At 46.8% G+C, this 22,923-nt stretch overlaps 2 long non-coding RNA genes across 3 annotated transcripts; both read left to right on the forward strand.

Annotated features, from left to right (window-relative positions):
* The first annotated feature begins 1,296 nt into the window (after nt 1–1,296).
* Nucleotides 1,297–5,411, forward strand: LOC147650568 (uncharacterized). Its single transcript, XR_015276298.1, has 2 exons — nt 1,297–1,588; nt 1,718–5,411. It is a non-coding gene; the product is annotated as an uncharacterized LOC147650568 (long non-coding RNA).
* A 4,410-nt stretch (nt 5,412–9,821) lies between these two features.
* Nucleotides 9,822–22,527, forward strand: LOC111928639 (uncharacterized). Of its 2 annotated transcripts, none has more exons than XR_002864228.2 (4): nt 9,822–9,947; nt 11,725–12,002; nt 13,982–14,122; nt 20,720–22,527. It is a non-coding gene; the product is annotated as an uncharacterized LOC111928639 (long non-coding RNA). The 2 variants fall into 2 exon arrangements; XR_002864227.2 differs by lacking the exon at nt 20,720–22,527 and adding an exon at nt 16,401–17,943.
* Nucleotides 22,528–22,923: the final 396 nt, after the last annotated feature.

Here is a 22,923-nt window from a genome sequence, read left to right on the forward strand (position 1 = left end):
TGGCAGATGCAGGTCTTGGAGGAGCAGGGGATCAGTAAGCTTGGGGAATTAGTGGTGGTAGGTCTGTTGCTATGAGACACTTTGATTTCCCTGAGGAAAATATTCTGAGCAACTCAGTTCTGATCATTAAAGTCCCTCAAAATATTATTTCAGATAATTCTCGAGGATGCTGGCATAAATCTCTGATTAGAAGTAATTGCCATAGGAAATTTGCCCTTTCCTGTTTGGCTTCTGCAGCACATGTCATCTAAAATTTATTCTGTAGTTTGCAGCAGCAGAAAAGTGATAAGTGGATCTAAACACATACATTCAATAGAGATACACATGGCACAGCCAAAATCTTCAAGATGTACATAGAAGAAACTGGTTCCCTAGAAGAGCTGCTGGTCTGGAATTTAAGCAGTGGTCTTTATTTGCTCCTGCCCAGAAGCCCCTGTGTGACCCCAGGTGATTGGGGGCCTGGGTTTAATGGGAAACCATCCTTATTCAGCTTGTTTGAGACACAAACTTCAGCCAGAACACACTGTCTGGAGCACTTCACTGGGCCTGCTTTAGTCTGTGTTGATCACAAGGCAGAGCAGAAAGCCCAAATTGCTCTGCCCCCTGGAACCTCACACATGTTGATCCATGTGTTGGGAAAACCAAACTTTGCCTGGTACAGTTCTCACAGAGATAGCAGCAGAGTTAGAGAGGTTACAGTTTCTCTCCCACAGGAATTTGGCATTTCAGCCTTTCCAGTCTTCCTGTTTAAAGGAAGTCTTACTGGCTTTAAACAAAGTTTCCACACTAATGATGCAGTTAATACCGTGCATCTCCACCCATACAGAGTTTCCTTATTCAAGCCACGTTTGGTTCTTTCTTCAGTTCATGCTCTGACTGCAGCCCTTGGGCTCTCAGGGTGACTCTGCAGCTCCACCTGAACAACATCACCTTCCCGAGGCAAGTCTAGCATCTCCCATGCCACAAGCTGTAGCTCCATGGATCCCAAATGCCTTTGGCAAGGCAGGAAAAGCTCTTTGTACACAGAGACCTGCATCTCATGCATTATTTTCTGCCCTGGATGCTGCAGGGGCAGTGGAACACCTCCCGGCAGACCTGGCTGCTACCCGACTGCCTCCCATGGATTAGATAAATAAACTCAAGCTACTGCTGTAACAAGGCATCTGAAGACAAACAGGGCTGCCAAGCAATTAGCGTCCAAACAATGCCTAATTAGTCCCTTGGGTGCATCATATTACAGAACAAAGCAGAAGATGTCTGTCTGGGTGTTATATTGGGAGTGTGAGATTCTGATCTGATTTGGGCTGGTGCAAGGCAGGAGGAGCAGGGCTGGTGGATGATCATTCCCAGGACACATCTGGGGAGAGATCTTTTCTTGCTCTCTCTGGTGACAGTTCTGGCTCAGGGAGGCACCTCGTGCTGGCAGGGCAGGAGAACAGCTCAGTCTGCAAGGAGCACAATACAGACAGCTGCAGGTTTCATTCTGAATTAGCTGTAGTAGATAAGATAGAGATATAAAGAAGGTTTTATGTAGCTTCTTAGAGAGACACTGTAGAACTTAAGACTGATACACAGTAAATTATACAATGTAAGTAATGTAAAACATGTTCATTTGGGCAGCAGTCACAAGAAATTAAGCTTCTAATTGACAACATAAGAAATTTTTTAGTTAAAATCAGGCTTTCAAAGCTGACCAAATGTTACTGTCAAATTCTAGGTCCAGAAATAGAAAGAACTTGAATGGGGACTGAAATCCTGCTCAGTAACTGTTGGTAAATCCCAGAAAACCACACTTCTGTGTCGAAAGGAAAACACAGGCATGCACTGGTTGGCTTTGGCAGAGAAGAAACAAATTTGCTTTCCCAAATCTGCTGACATGTTCATCAGGATAACGTGAATGAATGCATTGAATTTGCCAATATAGCACACAGTGGCAGCTGAAGACAGAAAATGATTTGAAAATAAATTACAAATTATTTGGCTGCACACAAGGGGCTTTATTTGCCCTGCCTGCACAGTGAATTGCACTTCTGAGCAAAATGAGACTGAGCAGCAAAGCTGACTGTGGCTCTGGGTAAAGAGTGTTTGGGGAAGTCTGGGGAGAAAGAGGTCATTCAAGCACAGCAGCACCCAGTGGACCCCTCCAGCTGTCTCCAATGCCCTGGACCTCTGCAGAAGCTGAGAGGTCTCTGCCCTTAATGGGTATTTCTATTTTAAGAGCCTGAAAAATATTTTCAACCCATTTGTTTTAATTCTTCTGTGGAGTTTTCACTCTGCACTGCCTGGTTGGAACAGAGAACATGCAACAAAAAGGACAGGAGCTAATGATGAAAAATACCCTTTGTTTTCGGCTTTTTGTGTTTTCTGGAAAATAACAGATTTTCTTGGCAAATATCAAGAGGATATTTTTGACTGAACTTGCTCTAATGAACATGAGCTGTGCTGTGCCTCTAAGGCCTGTTTCGCTTTCAGATGATTTCACCACTTTACAATTCAGCTCTTATGATAACATTTAACATGCACTTGTTGATCCATTCAGTGCTAAGGCAGCATAAAGTCCAGCAAAGGGCAGCACTGGGCACAATCAGTTTCGAGGTGGAATCCATCTTGCAGTAAAAACTCAAGTGAACAACACAAAGGCTGAGGTGTTGTAACTTTTTAGGGCAGGGAGTAGAATTCTTTGACAGTGCTAATGTGATTTAAGCAAATAGGGCAAAATAACACATGGAACTGTCTTTTAGTGCTCTTGTATTGTGTGGGTTTTACTTTGTCAGTTGTTTTAAAAAGCAACCAGCAATTTCTGGGAATGCTGAGTTAAAAAAAAAAAGTCTGGGGGGAAGAAGAGGGGGAGAAAAAACTTATCAGGAATTTCTATAGCTTAGTAAAGATGATTAATCTGACTCAGCAAGACTGAACCAAAGAGCTCTCATTGACCAGTTGATATTCAGAAACATCTTTGTTTAAATATGGTTTAAAATGACACAAAAATTAGATCTATTCCTGGAACCCTGACACATGCAAAGTTCTTGTTGTCTGTACATCTGGGCTTATGGTCAGATCTATTTTAATGTCTTTAAAAAAAATACAAATGCTGGTAGAAAACCAGAAAGTCATCACAGTTTTTGCAGGGCTTAAAGGAATGCAGAGCAAAAACCAGTCTGAAACTAAAGTCTCTAGCCCAAAATATGTTCTGCAGGTGCCCTTTTACCTGCTCATCTGCATAATTGCATAGTCCTTGGCAGATCTGCTGCAGGCAGGATGAAGGAGGGACTCCCCTCGGGTGTCACTTCACCTGCTGAGAGACACAGGAGCCGAATGTGCTCCTCATCCATCAGCATCAGGCACCAGGTGACCCTGAGGAGCAGCAGGCACAGGAGGCTGTGGTGCTGTAAATGTGATGTGTCACTCACTTTCCACCTGAGGTGGTGCCCCCAGTCCTTCCCCTGCTCCAGGGGAGCCCCTCACTGCAGTGTGGCAGTGCAGCAGTTTGGCCCAAGTGCAGTCAGCAGCAGTTTGGGCCTGGATTGTGGAAAAGGCAGTGTTTACATGGCTGTGGGCAGAAACAGCAGTCGTTTTTGGGCTTCTCAAGGTGTCCACCCAAGTTTGGGCAGGATGAAACTCATCCCTGCTGCAAAATGATGCAGCACCTCTGAGCAGGGCCTCTCAGCCCATCCAACCCTGACAAACAAGTCACATCAACTCCTATAATTTGTTGACTATTCTTTGAAAACATTTTAAAGATTTTCTTTCACTGTGTCCAGAGTTACAGCTTACAGTTCCCAATAGCCATTGGGAAGGAGAGATGGATGCAGACAATAGTGGCTCTTGGAAGAGAGGCCTGTTATAATGGCACCTGCAAAGACTGATAGGATGTGGAAAGGAACACATAAATTGTTGAATTATTCTGGGACTTGATTTAATGTATACAAACGAATCTAAAAAAAGACTGAATGTCCTCTATCTTACCAGAACACTTCTGTTCTGGGGCAATAAATAAACCCTATAGAAATGTTTACTTCCTTTATTCCCAGCAGTGATTGCTTCTTGACAAACACATTTTCACAAAAACATTTCTGGTTCTCCTCAAGGGCAAGGGGAAAGTTCACCTGAACAGCTGAAAATGTTTGCGATCAAAATGGAATGAAATTCAGGATTCCCATTCCTGGTTCAAGGGAATGGTTCCCTGATTCCTGGTTCAAGCTGTCTTCTGTAAGGATTTTATTCATAGGTGATGGCTGCTATCCAGAGAACCAAAGGAGGGCATTCAAGGAAAAGCAGTGTTTTGCTGGCAGGTTATTGCAAGCTATCAAGTGGTGTAGTCTGTGATGAAATAACCCCCCACATCCCTTCCACCACCTCTCTCTGATGGAAACCTCTTTGGGAATCGTGAATATCTGTGAACAAACTGTTCACTAACTGTTCTGATAGCAGTTTCAGGCTCTTTCTTGGCTCTACCTCCCTCCAGATTTATGTGGTTGGAAATTGCCAGTGTGTGTGGCTGAGCAGAGCAGGACATCCACAGCTGAGATAACAGAGGATCTGCCCCTGGCCCTGAGGCAGCCAAAATCCTCAGATGAGCAGGAAATTTTCCAGTTATAAATCAGCAACCAGGCAAATATACCAAGGACACCTGGTGAGATGGAGCAAGTGCTGACCTGGAGACTTATGCAAGGGTTTTCTGCACATGGATCCGGGATGGAGTTGGGCTCTGATGGCTCCAGCACAGCAAACCCCTCTGTGGCAGCAGTCACCCTGGTGGAGTGTGACAAGACAAGCCCAGGTGGGCAGCAGCCATGGCCCTTGTGCTGTGAGCTTGATTCTGCCTCTGTCAGGACACTGCAAGCACTGTGCTGCAGCAGGGACTGCCCCTGCCCAGGGATGAGGAGCTGCTGCACAGGAGCTGGAGAGGTGAAGTCCTCACAGCTGACACAAGGATGGGTCAACAGCAGAGGAGCAGGGGGGGAGCTCACCAAAGGAGGTGAACTGTGGGCAGCAGCTGTGGTCTGTGTGCACACCATAGCAGGACAGCTCAGAAAGAGGAAAAACTCTGTCTTGGCTCTTCCTGAGCTTTGTGCAGCTGCCTGGTGAAATCCTGCCCTATCCCACCAGAATATCAGTTAGACATCAATTCATGACATTTTGAGTACTTTTTCCTGGCTGGCCCTAGAAAGGGAGCAGCTCAGCAAGGAATCAGCTTTTAATTTCAAAATAATATAAAAATGCACTTTTCTAAATACCATACCACCTTGCCTATTTTCAAGCAAAGACAACCATACATAGGAATATGTGATTGGAGGCTCTAATTAGGAGATAGAACCTTGCATTAAAGATAGATGCTGGGTGGAAGTTGCTACATTTTCATTCTGTTTGTGGTTGCATTCTGTTATCATTCTGTTTTCAACCTTCTGCAATAAGTGTCTATTTTAATGAGGACTGCTGGGGCTGATCTAACTACCAGAACATCTTGTATGCAGTAGACAGAAGTGCCTTTTCCCTTCAGAAGTGCTGGAGTGCTCATTTGCATCACAGATCCATGACCACACACACTTAACAGGATGGATCAAAGTGCTTCTAAATGCAATTACAATACAATGCCTTGTAAAATCCAGGGCATCCCCAGAATCAGCCCAGGTGTAGCTGTACCTGTCAGTCTCTTTCTGGATTGCTGTAGAAACACAACCCAAAATGCTTGGTTTTTTCCCCACTGGGGTTGCTTAGCAGGGCTTGCAGGCACGAGCTGCAGCAAGCAGGGTCATCCAAACTCCTGGGCAGGGCTGGGGATCCCCTGCCTGGGGAGACCCTGGGAACAAGGGTGTCTTTGGTGCTTGCTAACACTCAGATGCACCCTCCAGCAGTTCATAGCCATGGAGGGGTGCCAAGTGCCCCTGTCTCACCAGCTTCCTTTCTGCTGCCAGGGTTTCCTAGCCTGGGAGGAGGTGATCAGGGAGCACAGATACAAAACAGAGGCAAGCTTTGTGCCTTGAGCAAAGAAAAAACCTCTGCAGCTCCAACAGGGTTTTGTCTCTTTTCCCCTTCCTCTTGCAGTCCCTCCATCTTCCCCAGCCCTTGTCAACTGTTTGATGTTAAGATCCAAGCAGGGCACATTCCCAGTGATCCTTTCCCTTTTCATCACTATCAGCAAAAGAAACAAATGCATGTTTTTCCCCCATGGTGTAGAGCTGGTAAACTCTTAAAAGCCTGTTTTCTTCTCTAAGAACTGAAATCCCTGAGGAATCTGCCTCCCTTGCATCTTTCTTGTGTTGAGGTGGAATCGGTCACATTTTTTGCAAATTACAGCAGTTTCTCAGAAAAAAGAGCAAGTTCTGGACAATTCATAGGCTTATGCAAAAACAAAAATAGTAAATCAGTCTCTAGCTGTTTGGACTGTGCTCTTTTTTTGTTGCACACAAGCAACTTCCATCACCACTGACATGCAAATAAAGATATTTGGCCTCAATCTTTCCTACACGGAGAAAACCCTCAGCAGTGCCACGTATCCTACAGCCAAGGCTGGTCGCATGTCAGACCATGTTTTCTTCCCTAGCTTCAGTCCATGCAGGCTGAGAAACCCACAGGATCCCACAAATCCATAGACCAGAGCTCTGAAGATGTTTCAGCTCAGTCCTGCCTCAGGTGAGCTTTTCCACAAGTTATTTTTCATATCACAGAAGTGTTGTAACTACAGAACTGTAGTGATGGAAACTGAGCCTCAGCTGCTTTAGTCTGTTGTTAATATACAGCAGGCAGCTCACAGACACTGAAAATGCAGTTTAGATCCCTGTCCTTACCCAAGCATTTTCTGCATACCAAAATTAACTGTGGTCAACAAAGAAACCTTGGATTGGTCAACAGTGAAATCCTTTAAGCAAATGCACAGATGAATCACTGTGCCAGGTCTAGGGAAGGGGGAAAATCTGCATTTTTAGGGTGCATGCTCTCTGCAGGCCCAGAGGTCTCGTGAATTCCATGAGCTCCTGCAGATTCCCCCTTGGCAAGGATGACTTAGGGAGGTGCAGAAGGGGCTGGTATTAAATACTGCTGCCTTGACTGCTGGCACCATGTGGTTGTGCTCCCAGCAGAGCTGTGCTCCGTGGTGTGATCCTGAAGGGAGTAGGGAGTTGCATGAAGGTCTGAAAAATTCAAATTAGGGCTGTCCATCTAAAACAATAGCCCATCTCATGCCTCATGGGTAAGGCAACTTATTCAGCTATGGTGCGTTCAAGAATGGGATGGCAGGAGTGGGAATTTTCCATTTGTGGGTTTGAAAAAGGGATTTTAATAGGGCTTGGAGAACTGTCATGAAAGAGGACACTGCAAATGGTCAGCAAAATGCAGGCTGAGAAGGGACTTCTGGCAGCAGACTCTCCTGGAGGACACAGGGCAGTGGGGAGGGGAAAGCCATTTCAGCAGAGGATCAGGCTGCCTCAGGGACAGGCAGAGATGGCCACAAACTCCTTTGGGCTGGAAAACTGAAGCTAAAAAAAGGTCTTCAGAGCAGGCCCTTGTTTCTCCAAGGAAAGTCAATGGAAGGATAAAAAGGCAGTTCCTGCCGCTGTCAGTAACACAGTAGGCTCCAGGAGGTTTAGGAAGACTCCTGGCAAGAATGACAGAAGTTCTCTGCCTGGAGCAGCTGAAGCAGACATTTAGGTCATGGTCTTTATGGCACAGCCACAGCATTGCAAATGGACTTTTTCATACAGGAAAGCTGAGATTTTTCACCTCCTGACCTGCCTTCAGGAGCTGGGGTTTTAGCTGCACCATCTTGGGATTTCCAGTGTAATCTTAAGAGCTGGCAGTAGACCTGACACAAGTAGGAAAGAACTGCTTTAGAACATGGCTTAAGACTAAATGCTAAACTTCAGGTCTTGAAGATTCTCCAAATCTGGTTTTTCTGTTCCTCTTGCCTCCACATTTTAGCACCTTATGTTATGTTGCCTATTAAAGTGTCCAGAGTTGATCCAGATGAGCAGTGGGAATAGCACATCAGCAAATGAACCTTGCAATGGGAAAAAAGAAAAACTGTCTTGCACATGGAAGTTCAAGGCCCATTGGCTGAGCTCTGGAAGAGGGTATCCCTTTTCCAGGGTACAAAGCTTCTGAATCTAGTGCAGGGCACTGGTTCCTGGCAAAGATAATGCAGTTTTGGAACAGGGATGGCCTTGAAAATGGGGTATCCTGCCCATGGCAACACCTGAATTGGAGGGACTGGGATTGCCTGGTGCTGTCTGAGAGTGCTGTTTGTTGGTCTGGTCCTATGGGAAATGGTGGCGAATCCTTTGGGCTTGCAGCCCTTTCCTCAATCCCCTTCTCAGCCAGCACTGTGCTGAGGTAGACCTCTGGTTTGTTCAGAAATTGTATGAGATGTCTGGAAATGAGATACTTGACAAGGCACCTGCCACAGCCTGTTTCCCCTCTCCAGGCTGCTTTGCTGTCTGGGGCCCAGTTTAGGCCACCTCTGACATTTCAGTCTGGGGGTTTTCTGGTCTCCTCTTATGGATGCTGAATGCGAGAAAGCAGGCAGGGAGCACAGTGCCTGTGTGAAACCAAGTCACATAACTTTCTCACACTGGCCTGAGAAAGTGTGGCCTGAGAAATCATAGGAGTCCAAACAGTCCTTGGAGAAGGAGAACAACCTTTGCAGGTGTTATTTGGATCCTTGTCATTTACTTGCCAGAAACAGTCTAGGGGTGGTGTTCCAATTGACCAATGATGGTGATGTGTTGGTTTAATGACCAATAATGACCTCTCAGACCTTCTCAGACCTGTCTATAAAAGAAGATCTGGAATAACAAAACTTGCCCCCTTTTGCAAGCCAGAAGTGAGTACGTGTTGTGCTTCACCATTCCCAATATAAAGCAATATCTTCTCAGCCTCTTGTGGCACTTTTCTACCTGGTTGCTATTTGGAAAACGTTCTCCTTGTAGCTCAGCCTGTCCCAGCTCCAGAGGGAAGGGACTGCAGTGCCTGAGATGCTGTTTGGGTCTCAGGTTTCTGTTTAATACATGCCTGTGGTTTGTGGCTGTCTGAATGCCTCCAAGGACCCCTAAAAACCAACAACTCCTGCTGCTGACAGCAGGCTCCTCTGACACTTCTCCCTGCACCTTCCAGTCTGGGCCATGAGCTCCTGCCCTGCCTGACTCTGCTGTGCAGCCAACCTGACAAACACCAGCACCAGGAACCCCCCTCGATGTGGGGCAGAATGCCAGCCCCTGGGAGGGATTCCTTGGCTACTGCTTTGGTTCCAGGATGGAGTGGACTGATGGGTCTGCTCCAAACCACACCTGTTATTCTTGAAGCCCCTCCTGCCATGCTGCTCCTCCAAGGGCACTATTTTGGGACCCTGCCCTGTGCTAGTCTGGCAATGAGTGCCCCAGAATTCTGGGGATTAACCTGAGGTACTTCATCCACTGGTCATATGACACTGAAATCATCCAGAATCGACAAACAGAGAGGTTTGGAGTGAGCACTGGCCTTCTCTCCCATCTGTGAAGCTCATTAAAGGTGGCTTTTAGCACCAAACCAGACATCCCATGAAAAGCTAAGAAAACACTAAACGTCATCTTAGCTGTGGAAGCAGACCCTTGGGCACATCCTCTTGCAGCCAGCCTTCCTAGGAGTCCTCTCTCCCACCCATATGTGGGCTGCAACATTGGCTTCTGCAGAAAATGTTCCCTGGAAACTTGTTCCATGAAACCAAGAGAACAGTGCCTTTCCATTTCCTACTCCAAGTGGCTATTCTGGGTTAAAAAGCAACTGGAATGTTAGGAATTGTTAGGAGAGGAACAGAAAACAAAGCAGAGCCTCCCTATAAATCTGTCTCAAATGTGGTGTCTGCTTCAGCCCTGCTGTCTCAGGCTGAATTATCAGAGCTGCAGAGGTGACCAGAGGGCTGGATCAGCTTCCAGGCAGGGGACAGGGAGACACACAGAGACTCTCCTAGAACAGAGGTGAGTGAGAGAGCACACAGCACGTGTCTGTGAATTGCCAGGGGCTTAAGGGAAAGAATATTCACTGATAATACTGCATTTTAGAGGCACAGAGTCAGAAAGCAGCCTTGGTGCCCAGCTGGTGGGTGACACGGGGTTCCCGTGGAGGCTGATGCTGTGTCATTAGCGATTTGTGTTGGCTGAGCCCTGCCTGAGGGCACAGCTGGGCAGAGCCTCTCCAGCAGGGACAGACTGACAGGGACAGCACTTTCTAGCCAGGGCTGCCTTTTGCATCAGCCCCTCCCATTGCCCTGATGGAAGAGCCAGAGCAGGGAGCTGAGCTCAGGCTCTTGCTGCAGAGATGCCCTCCCCAGGGTGCAGGAGAGCTGTGCTGCAAGGCTTGCTGACCCACCAGAGACTGGGCTGGCAAGCAGGCAAGAGAGGGACAGGCCCAGGGTGGTGGCTGAAGGGAACAAGACAGGGAAAAAGCAACTTCAAGGGACAGAAAGAGGAATAAAAACCAAAAGGCCATTAAACACAGTGAGACCATATCTGGCCAAAAAGAAACAGTTTGCCAAATTCAGTGTTCGTCAAGAGAGGAACATTTGCACAACTGAACTTCTGCAGTGAAGGGACAACATTTGCAAATGAAATAACTGCTGGCCCCGCAGAGCCTGTGAACTGCATTGTGGTTTTGTGCCTTTTCCAGGCAGCACTCCAGTTTAAGGAGTGAAGCACCCCAATGTGCTGCTTGGGAGCTGCTCCCTGCAGGTGTGCCCTGGTGGCCTCTTCAGTATAGGCAGTAAGTAAGGCCATGTCAAGCTGAAAATAAACAAAAAACCAAAAAAAATCAAAAACAAAAAAAAAAAAAAAATAAAAATAAAAATTATGGTTCAGTCTCTGTCACTGTCAGACACAAAATGATTCACATGGATGCAGCTCAAGGTGTGGTGAAAGAAGAAGAAAAGTTTATTTGTTCTTTCGGTATTTATAGGTTTTTGACCATGACCAGGGATTGGATAGTCAGGCCACCACCTTCTCAACCACACTGGCCCTGAGAGACGTCCATCATAAGGCAAATCTTTAATGGAATGTATAAACACCTATGTTTATAGTTACTTTCCTGGGAAAATGGCTAGAAATTATGAAAACAACATTGAAAAGCCTGATTCTCAGGTCAACATCTCACCCTGTCTGTCTTTTTAAAAAAGAGAAAAAGAAAAGAAAAATGAACAGAGAAAACTAACAATATCTTAAACACTCAAAAGCAAAATAACAGAGAAAAACAATATTTCAAACAACAGCAGAAGGTTTTTAGATTCAGGGTGATAAGTCTCCTCTTGCCAAGTGCTAGAATGTGGGCACTTAGAATTGTTCCAGGTTACTGTGGGGTTGGCTTATGGATGTTGGAGTCACTTGTGTGTTTGTACCAAAAGGCTTTTCCCATTTCCCAGTTAATTCACAACAATGAGAGCTCAGATTGACAGGTTTCTTAATGTGAGTGTTCCTGGCTTTATAAAGAATCAGATTGGAGGAAGGCTTTTCTCTTCTATATTATTTCAAACCAAATTATGTGTTTGTCAATCTTACACAGAATAAAAATGTTAGCAAGAAATTGGAAAGATAAATAATGTAATATTAGGAAAAAATTATTTCCTTTTCTGGAATAAATTAATGTGATTCTTATATCAGTATTTATATAAATATTCTTATAATAAATTGACTTGTATTCAATTTGCAACACTGTAATCATAAATCAAGTTTTGAAGAACACTAAAATAGGAATTTATTTTTGTAGGACCTAACTGTTTTAATGAGGGCTTGGACAACAGCAATAAAATTGGAGACAATTCAGGAATCCTGTTCCTGGTTGTAAGAGAGGAGCAGCTGCCACATTTGAGTGAGCCCTTTGAATCGCCAGGCATCAGCTCAAGAAGTGGAGGAATAAGGAAGGTACAGCTGTTCCCAAATATATAGAAATCTGCTGAATTTTATGATCTTTGATCACCTCAAAGAACCATCTACACAAAAATTTTACAGACACCATCTCTTATGTGCACAAGTTTGTATGCACAGGTGAGTACAGGCACATATACCTATGGAATAGCATTTTTCCAGTTGCTTTCATGAGCTTCAGATTTGGCAGACTTTTACCAAATCGGCTCCTGTAGGGTTTTACAAAAAAACACATTTACAAAATGTACTCCTAAAAGATTTTAAACTATGTCCTTAAAAACAAATTCTATGTCATCTCACCTTACTATTACCATTTAGAGAAGGCATGTTGAAATTCACCTCTATTTGTCCTTCACCCTGAGCATTTTCCAAGGTTCAGTGAAGTCAAAAAAGAGACTGTTGGTGACTTGTCAGGGGGCTGTGGCTCAGAGGCACACTTTTCAGTAACAACTGCATACCCCATACCAGAGACACTGATTCCCAGTGCTGAGACAGCCATGTGGCAGATTGTTCATGTTCTTCAGTGTAAAATGCTTTTTCTTTTTCATTCATGGCTTTCCCTTTTTCCAGTTCAAATAATTTAAGTCTTGTCTCTGCTCAGTCACACATTAAAAATAAAAGTTTGAATATTTTCTTTTGAAAAGTACTTTTTGAATTATGTTTAAGGCTCGAGAGATAGGAAGGGATGTATATGTTCACCATTAAAGTAATTCTTCCTCTTGGGCTTTGTTCCAAGTGTTGATAATATTAGACTAGCTTGGTACAGAAGCTGGAAATTCAGCAGGTAGATGGGCCTCTGTGAGAGGTGGTTATTATTTTCTGCACTGATGAAAAGCCTTTAAATTAGCAGGTCATGTGTGCTCTGTAAGCTTTAAAAATCCTCACTATAGTGGTGAGCATGATGGCACATTGAGTGGCTTTGTCCTGGAGGCACAAATAAGAGAGCCCTAAACTGATTACACATGTGCATGGAGTGTGGTTATTCCTGAAAATAAAGACAGCCATGACTCAGGTATTGAGTGTGGCTGGGTATTAAGAGAGTAATAATCACTTGCTGGGAGGCATAATTCTGTTTAAAGCAAGGGGTTGAACACAGGAGCACACCTCAGGGGGTAGGAAGTGGTGGTGGCTGTCCCACAGAAATAAACAGGCTGGAGCCTGCAGCACCTTGTGTTTAATACATTTAATACAGGACAGACACTGCTGAGGGGCCCTCTGCTGAGCTTCAGGCTGTAGGGCTTGGACAGGCAATGTACACACAAGAGAGAATCAGTGGGCAAAAAACCTGAGCAAAGCTGTAATATCAAGAGTTTTTCCTTCCTGGAACTGGCACTTTCATGCCTGGGGATCGAGGCACGCACAGATTGCTGACAGCAGAGTAAACTGAGCCAAATGCTGAGACTACAGCAGGAAAACAGGTGGAAACATCCCAGCTGCAGATACAAAATGCATGGAAGGGACCAGGGTTTAATAGATTCAGTGAGGGAGCACTAAATACAACAGGAAAATATGAAAGAAGGGAAGGGAAGGGAAGGGAAGGGAAGGGAAGGGAAGGGAAGGGAAGGGAAGGGAAGGGAAGGGAAGGGAAGGGAAGGGAAGGGAAGGGAAGGGAAGGGAAGGGAAGGGAAGGGAAGGGAAGGGAAGGGAAGGGAAGGGAAGGGAAGGGAAGGGAAGGGAAGGGAAGGGAAGGGAAGGGAAGGGAAGGGAAGGGAAGGGAAGGGAAGGGAAGGGAAGGGAAGGGAAGGGAAGGGAAGGGAAGGGAAGGGAAGGGAAGGGAAGGGAAGGGAAGGGAAGGGAAGGGAAGGGAAGGGAAGGGAGACCTAAATGCAGAGTTCTGCTGCAGAACTGCAGAAGTTTTGCAAAAGCTAAACAGTTGGGAATAAGAATATAAGGAATGCAGAGCATACAGGACAGGGTTGAACCCCCATTGAACCAATCACAAGCAGCACTGAAAACATGTGAGAGCAGAGAGGGAATTGCTGAAGGGTCAGTAATCTCTGCCTGGACAGAGCCAAAGTAAATGATCTGGCTTTTCAGGATGCAGCAGTCAGGAGAGAGGACAGTTCAGCCACTTTCATTTGCTCCTGTTTGTGTCCCAGGAGTGTGGAACCAGTGGCAAGTTCTGAGATCTCACTGCTCTCTCAGTGCCACAGCAGCAGACAGCAGGAGGGACAGTGACAGTCATCTCCAGGCCCCAAGAGATTCAGAGCTGCCAGCACCCATCATGACCCTAGGAGAAGGTAAAATCTTGTAACTGGGCTTTTTTTGGTTTTCAGCAATTCCCTGTGCAGCTCCTGGGGTTCCCATCTTGGTGTGTGCCATCTGGGAGCAGCAAGAGCCATGAGCTTCTGCAGCATGAGAAAAATAGCCCTGGGTAGGCTGGGAAAGCACCTGGAAATAAAACAACATCATGCTCATAGTAAATAATTCAGATATTACAGTCATTTTATTTTAGAGGGCACAGGAAAATGTGACCTTTGTATTTTTATTGAAGATTTCCTCTGACACTTTGGGGAAAACATTTGAAGGGTGAAATAGCATTTACTTTTGTACATGCAAGAATTACAGACAAGCGATATGCAGAGGGAGTGAGAGCCTGCAGGAGCAGGTGCTGCACCACGGGAGCTGTGACAAAGTGCTGGGCACGGCCTTGGTCCCTGTCTTATTGGGGTCCATGTGTTCCCTGAGCTCAAAAGAAAGCCCCTTTCACATCTTTCTCTGCTCTGAACAGAGCAGGGACAGAATGACCTCCAGAGGCCCCCTCAACACAGTCTTTTTCTAAGACTTTCTTCCGTGAATTTCTAATTTTATATTTAATGAGCAGAACAAATACAAGCTGTTGTTTCATTTGAGCAGAAAAACGAGTTTGTCTGAAACTCTTTGCTGGCAAAACAACCTGCTGGAATGAACTTGGTAACACACAGGGTTTTGCAATTAGTTTTGTAGGGCTCCCACCCTACCAGCTCACCTCATTTACTTATGTGCTACTCTGGCTGGGCTGGGGATTAACCACAGGCTGGGGATTAACCACAGAATTGCTCCTGGGTTGGGTTTCACTTGTCAGCTGCCCAGACAGAGATGTTTCCAGGTCTGACTGGAGTGTGGAAGAGCACGTTGTGTTTGCAGTGTGCCTTTGTTCATCAGCTGCCTTCTCATCCTTGGTGGTTTCCCTTCTCTATGAGCATCCATCTGGTGTGAAATATTTATAAAAAAAAAACTAAAAAAAAAAAACCTACAAAAACCCACCCTTAAAGAATTAGCTCTTGGAAACAATGATTCCTTTTACAATGTTTTATCTGGTGTATCCAAAGAGCTCTTTCCTTGCATGTTTTCTAGAAATTTGCTCCATGGGGGTTTCCTGCTGGCACAGTGATCTCTATGGGGTCACTTCACTTTGCCCCACTCATGTTGCTGTGTAAGTTGCAGGGTTTATTTTTATCACCTGCTCAGATTTTAATTTACTTACTTGCCATTAAAACTGGCCTGTCCTGCAAACACTTCACTAGCAATATATATACTGTTCATGTCATTCACCTCTCCCAGCTACTTTTGGAAGCAAAGATACAACTGGGCAAAGGCTGGTAAAACTGAAGGTTTGTCACCACCAGCAGGTTGCAGAAAAATATCTCAGTCCTGACCCCTCTCTGAGTTTCTTTGGGGAATTGTGCAGGACCTGCTTTCCAACTCAATCAGCTAGAAACCACCTGACTGATGGGAAGCAACAGCAACAGCAAAGAATCCATTCTTTTTTAACAGTTTTCTTCATTTCTTACATCAAAGAAATGAAGACTAGTAATTTACCATCTGGCAGTATGTGGAGATAATTTCTTCTTATGCTTAGTTCTTTAAATGACTGCAACTTTTCTATTTGCTGGGGAAGAGCCTGAAGTTCACTGCAACTAATATCCTAATAAATACATAATTAATAAAGGAACTGAACATCTTAAATTAAATTAAACAACGGAAAACTGTTATCAAAACTACCATAAAGCATACAATTAAAGAAAGAAGAAATCCCATCTTTCTTGGGTGTTTCACAAAAAGAAGTTGTACCACAACAAATCTCATTGTTTCTCCAGTACTTAGTGTATCAAGTTTCAGAAACTCTATTCAAGAAGTTAAATCATGATAAAAGACTGGTTCATAGATTAAAACTAGCCAAGGAATCAGGAGTTCCTGGTTTAGATCCCACATCAGCTAAAAATTTCTTGTGTTACTGCTGGCAAATGACTGGCCAGCAATCAGCTTCTTTCCTAAAAATTATTCTTCCTTAAAAAACCCTGTACCAGTCCATACAGCTAAAAATTTACTGAGAGTAACAGCAGGCTCACCAGCTTTTTGGAAACGAGCACTAGAGGGTGACAAAGCTGCACGAAATGAACACAGACTACAGCAATTTCTGGCACTAATGTAACATTTATTTTTGTAGTCCAGACTGATTCAACAATCCCATGGATAGAGACATTCCTAACCCTTTTTTTATTCTAATTTGATGAAATGTTACTGTATCTGCTGCAGGTTCTTCTCTGTCCATGTGACTGAAGTTAAGATGGGATTCCCTTCCTGGAAGCATCTTTCTATTTCATGCCTTAGATGTCAACTTTCTTTTTTAATGTGTATATATAACTTATGTTCCAAGCAGGCATATCATAGGCACTGTAACAAACCCCTCTCTAGAATGTCCTTAATCTGTGTCATCAGGAATGCATTCTAGGTTTGACAGCTCTGCAAAAGGAGCCAAAATTACTACAACAAATCCTCAAAAACATTCACTTCCTGTAAACAATAGCAGGGATCCCACCTTGAAATGCCATGACACTGAAGTGAGCATAGTGAATTTCTCACTATATAATAAAAGACATTAGAAAATATTCACAAGCATTCAGAAAATCTCACAGTACTTGTAAATTAAAATAGAATGTTGATTTATAGTTCAGAAATTAGGTAATATGGAAAGAATTTCCAGAACATACACAGCTACTGTGGAAATGGGATAATGATGCCTTGCACTGACCACAGAAATCATGAATGCTGTAAAAATAATAAAAAAAGCCCTGGTCTAAGTTCCAGGTCAGTGAATAATTGTACATAGTGATTTGTGTTTATCCCTCATTTTTGAAACTCTACAATACATTACAGCTGCAATTTCAGCTCAAACACAAAGATGAAAAAACAGTAACTGAACTCAAATTTTGTGGTTCTATATTTAACTTTTTTTTTTTCTTTACTATACTGAAAATAACCTCTTTATAAGTTTACTTAGTACAATGATTCTCAATTTACCACCAGATCTCTCAGCTTTCCAATTTTCTCATTGGTCCCCCCCAAGAGCCATCACAGCAAGGTCTCCCCACTGATCCTCCTGAGTATTCCCAGCAGTGCCAAGGCCACCAGAGCATCCCTTTCACATCACCTCCCCCAGCAGTTCCACAGCCCCCACCCTTCACAGCCCTCCCCTGTCCACTGCCCATCCCCAGTGGTCACCACAGCACAGACACCACAGTCTTGAAAACCCACGAGTGGTGCTGGGCAGTGCCTGCAGATCCTCAGGGGCTGCAGGGAAAATAAAAAGATCAGGGAGGAATCTTCCATGTCAGAGCAAAGGGAATAGGAGTGAGGGAGTTGCCTTGGAATGGGTTAAGGAACACTCACTAAAGCCTCAAAGACACTACTGCTCTCGACTCAGAACACAAAAGGGGAGTGGTGAAACATAAATCAGAAGCTGGTTGCAATGTCCATGTCCAGGTCTCAGTTATCTGAATAAAATGAGGTACAATTGTTGGATTACTGGATGGAGGGGTGCTTGTGTCTGTTCCATGTGATCTGTACTTGTTGGGCGCTGCAAATTTATCTGTCAAAATTAGTCTGGAGACTTAATTAGGAAATACTGAGGAAGGGACCATAAACCTACATTTTAATACTATTGTTGTGTGTTTGATAAGTAGAATCTGCTTTTATGTATTGTTCCTCTTGAAGCTCCTTATGGATCCTTTTTTCCATGCTAAATTGGATATGTAAAGGAAATTCCTTCTATAAACAGTATGGGAGACTGGTCCTCAGTCAGTGAGAGACACCTGAGTCATTATTTGCTCAAAATAGAGGAACAGCCCTGTGATCTCTGGTTGATTTCTGTTTGGCTTTAAGAAGAAGCAGATTAGCCAGGATGAGTAAGAAGGTATCGAAGAGTGAAGAGTTTAATTCTTTGGTACCATGTGGACTTTGGGTTCACTGTGTCCTTGCAAATGGATTGTCCTTCCAGCAAAAGAGGCCCATGTGCAAAATCACCGAATCTCAGAATGTATTGGGTTGGAAGGAACCTTAAAGATCGTCTTGTTGCAATCCTCTTCCCGTGGACAGGGACACCTTCCACCAAACCAGACTGCTCAAAGCCGCATCCAACCTGCCCTGGAGCCATTCCAGGGATGGAGTTTGCAGGGGTCTCTGGGGAGCCGGTGTTAGTGCCTCGGCCGGGGCCGGCCCCGGACAAACAGAAAAAGGGATGTCAGCAAAATTAATCCACGAACGACAAAGGCTTAAGTCCGAAAAAGAGACAGTGGAGTCCTGCAATTTTATTCGAATAAAGGGAGAAAGTCCACTGGGGTACACGCCCGCGGGGTTTTCTTTCTCGAGCTTTCGGAGGGCGCAGCCTCCTTTTATCCCAAATTCCCGGCCACAGCTTTGCCCTCTTCCTTTCCCCGCTGGCTGAGGTCACCAGGAAGGTCCAACCTTCCCGAACCGCCTGCCACATATTCCACCCCTGAACCTGTCAGAAACTCCAACTCGTGCAGAGCCGTGTCTGTTTCAGGAGCCAAGCTGTCTGGACTCTGCGGGAAACCTGCTGCCCAAAGTCAGCAGAGACACTGAGACCCGTTTGAAAGATGTTAACACCCATACCTTCACCCATAGAATTGCTTGTAAAACATTAGCACGCATCTTCCGTCTCGGGGACAAAAGGACAAAGGGACAAGCGGTCCCGGCGCTGCGGCGGAGCAGCAGTGACTCTACCGACCCGTAACTTCTTCTGCTCTTCCTCCTCCTCTCCCGCTGCCGCTCTCCCGCTGCCGCTCTCCCGCTGCCGCTCTCCCGCTGCCGCTCTCCCGCTGCCGCTCTCCCGCTGCCGCTCTCTCGCCCTCTGCGGGCCCGTCCCGCTGTGCCGCCCCTCCCGGGGGATTCGCTTTCCCCCAGTCCCTCCCGGGGGATTCGCTCCCCCCAGTCCCTCCCGGGGGATTCGCTTTCCCCCAGCCCCTCCCGGGGGATTCGCTTTCCCCCAGCCCCTCCCGGGGGATTCGCTTTTCCCCAGCCCCGCCGCGGTCTCGCCCCCTCCCGGCTCTCCCCGGCCCGGCTGTGGCTCTCCCCGGCCCGGCCCGGCCCGGCCCGGCCCGGCCGCTGCCGCCGCCTCCTCTGCGGGCTCCCCGGGCCGAGCTCCGCCGCTCGGCGCCCGCTCCAGAGGGGGAAGCCGGACCCTGGCGGTCGGGGGCCGGCCCGGACCCCGGGAAGGAGAAGGCAGCGGGTGGGGTCGCTGCTGGGGACTTGGCCAAGTCAGCCGAAAGTGGCCGGAAATCCAGAATTTACTCTGGAGCGGAGGGGAAGCGCTCGGCCCGTCCTCTGCACTTCCATCAAACCAGGTTTGCACAAGGGGAAATGTCACAGCTGAGCGCAAAGGTGACCAATGACCTGAGTGCGGCCGGACAGGCCTGGGGGTGACACTGTCACCAGCCCTGAGACCAGACGGCACGGCCAGCGTGGGGGAACAGAGCCGGTGTCATCTGCGGGGACCTGGCTCGTGTCCTGCACACCTTCGGGATGCTTCTACGGCCCTGGGTTTGGAGGGGTATTGGAAGAAAGTGTGTCTTGGGGACTTGTTTGATTTTCTGGCGTTTTTTAAGGGGTGGGAGTGTTGATTTGGGTTTTGCTTTTGTTAAAGTGATGTTTCGAAAGCTGTTCGGCTGCTGAGCCCCCGCTAGCCCCGGGCGGGGGGAGCCCGGAGAGCGGCGCTGGCTGGAGCCGACACTGGGTGGCAGGAGGCTCCCGCAAACGGCGTCTGTCCGGGTCCTTCGTTCCTTCCCAGCCCGTCACCTCCAGCACGGGCTGCGCTTTGCACCCCCTGGGCTTATCCAGGACCCCTCGTGCTACCCCTGGCCCCCCACACTTAGCCCCCCGCCGCATTCACGCCAGGGCTGGGTGTGCAGCTGCGCTCATGGGCGTGCGAGATGCTCGGGGGGATGCAGGTGTGCTCCGAGGAGTGCATGCATATTCCAGGGTTACCCGGGCCAATGCTAGGGCCTGCTTTAGCGGCCACATCCCTTCTACTGTTTGAATAAACTGGGGGATGTCTGCTGTGGGGGATTAACAGCTCCAAGAACGTCTCAGAGCACAGGGACCTTCCATCTGAGAATGTCCCTGAACTGCAGCCTCCCACCAACCTCCTGCTGTTGTGTAAGAGTTCCCCTGCTCTTCTCCTTCTCCGCTGTGGATGCACAATCCTTGACCCAAACACCAAGAAGCACCCAGAGGCACCAGAAGGGGCTTTGGTCGCAATGTAAAATGTAGCTCAAGGGTGGGAAGGGAGCAGCTGGGGCTCTTGTGATGTGAACCTACCAGGAGCTGCCTGCACATCCATATTCTGAATTTATTTTTTTTTAAAGCAAATTCAGTGGGTGAGAGTCACCCATGGCTGTATTACCCAATAGTCACCCAGTATCAGCAGCAAATCTCATGTTCCCTTTTGCTGAGAGGACACTTGCAGTCACCTTTGACACCTACTCCCTGGGAACAGCCAGTCTCTGATGCTTCCACTACTCTGATTTTTTTTTGTTTTAACTGATTCTGTTTTCTAGGAAGGAAGACCAAGCAGCCTGTGACCTGTGACCAGCCACTCTGGGATGTTTGACAATGCACCACACTCTGCTTTAGGGTTCCCAGCAGCAGAAGATGGGTACTGTGGTCATGCAGTAGATGGCATGGTTGAAGCCACCTCTGCTGCTACACATCTCTACAGTCAGCAGGTTACCTCTGCACCACTGCCTTCTCATGGGATTGTGGACATCCAGTGCTGGTGCCTGGAGGAACATTTGTCAAGACGATATAAACATGATTTATGCTCCTGCCAGATCAAGAGGAACAAATAAATGTGCAATGGGACAAATAAATAGGAAAGGACTCGGGGCTGCTCTGCCAGGATAGCCTAAAGTAGTAAAGCACATGAGAAGCCCCTCAGGGCAGAGGGCAGAGTGGAGTGCCCAGGCCCTGCTTGAAAGCCTGAGATGATGGGGAAGGGTGACATTCTATTAGTAAACCACTAATGACCAGCTCTTTGGCATTTCCTGAAAACTACAGTAGGTTGGCTGGTCCCCGAGGAGCACTGTGATGTCAGCAGCCAGAAATCCTGTGGAACCGGCCAGACTGGCAAATGCATGAAAGTCAGCTAATCTGCTGTTTTATCACTCCTCCCCCCCAAATCCCCATCCACCTCAGGCATCAGAGGGAAGCTAATTGACTTGAGCTTCCTTTTTGTGCTCAAACACCTTGGTTGACTTGGTTATTTTCTTTCACTATTTTTCATACAAACAGATGGGTTTCAAAGGCAGTGCTGGCACAGGTGTTATGTGATACATATCTGCCAAACAACCGGGGAGAGGCCTTGCTTCACCAGCTGCCTCTGAGTGATCAGTTTTGCTGCCTCTCCCCACTAACTGGGGTCACAGTTACTGCTGGGAAAGGACATCAGTTGTTGTTCACATTCCCTCTTTTCCTTTACCCTCCAAAGCAGAGGAAAGTGGATACTTTTGGGCAGCAGGGCCAATGTGGAGTGGCTTTCGAGGGAATGCGACCTTAGCAGGGACATGGCACCATTCCTCGGAGTGATTTTGTAGTGAGAAGGGCAGGTGTCCGTGAAAATAGCTTCCTGGATGGGAGCTGACCCAGAAGGTGAGGTTCCCATCTTCACCTTACCTGACCCAATGAGTTTGACTCTGATCCTCATCCTCCTCCACCCTGCAGATTTCTGGATGGGCATGCTGCCAGACTGTATTTTCCCTCACCACTTAGGAGACACAGTATAAACTCGGAGGCAAGTGGGAGGTGCTGAGCTCTTGCCTTGGCAGCAACTGGGACAACCCACTTCCTCATCCCTGCCATCTTACTGGTGTGAGAAAATAGGAGCAGGTTGAAACAGAGCTCCTCAAAAGGGCCCCCATTCTTAAATGCCCAGGGAGTTTCAGGGATCTGTGCAGGGAAGGAAGCTGTAGCCCTCTCCACTGGCCTGTGCCAGGGGCATGCACTGAGCCAAGGACCAGCTGGGCATCACCTGTGTCCCTGCACCAGACACCCATGGAAGCAGCTCTCAAAAACCAGTCCAGGTCAAAGGACCTCTGTTGGACCCCAGAGGAACCACATGGGGTCTTTCTGTGCTGTGGCCTGCTCTTCAGGTCCCTCCTGGGGAAAAATTCCAGGCTGGGGGAGTAACTGGGGCAAAACCAAAAGGCTGAGGAAGCTGTACTGTAGAACACATCAGGGTGTTTATCATGGTAATGTAAAGAAGGGTCTGAAGGTCATGCACATGAATATTTGTAAGAGCATTGTTGTTTCATTTTGATGTAGAACCACAGCAATAATATCCAGCTGGAATAAATTGCTCCAAAATTCAGCTACTTGTATACTGCAGGAGTACCAGCATGGACAAGTGGAGCGAGGCAAGTTGCTAACCTGAGAGCAAGAGCATGTGGGTTAAATGGGATCCATTTATACAGGCACTTCTGGAGCACAGCAAAGCACCTACAGAAACCACCTGCACAAACCCCTGTGTGGAGTGCTGGGGAAATCCAGGGGAAGCCCTGCAGCTGCAGATGGGGTTCTGCACAGACCCTGCTGCACAGAATGGTCAGGGCTGTGCAGAGCCATGGTGGGAACAGGGAGGTGGGTGGGAAGCAGGATGCACTGCCAGTGCCTTACCTGCTCACCAAACCATGCTGTGCCAGATGGGGAGGCACCAGGAGAGGCTTCAATCTACCCCAGCTATAATTAGCCAGAAGGTGAATGAAAC

The sequence above is a fragment of the Cyanistes caeruleus genome, chromosome 14, assembly GCF_971803275.1.
Source record: "Cyanistes caeruleus chromosome 14, bCyaCae1.hap1.1, whole genome shotgun sequence".
NCBI lineage: Eukaryota > Metazoa > Chordata > Aves > Passeriformes > Paridae > Cyanistes > Cyanistes caeruleus.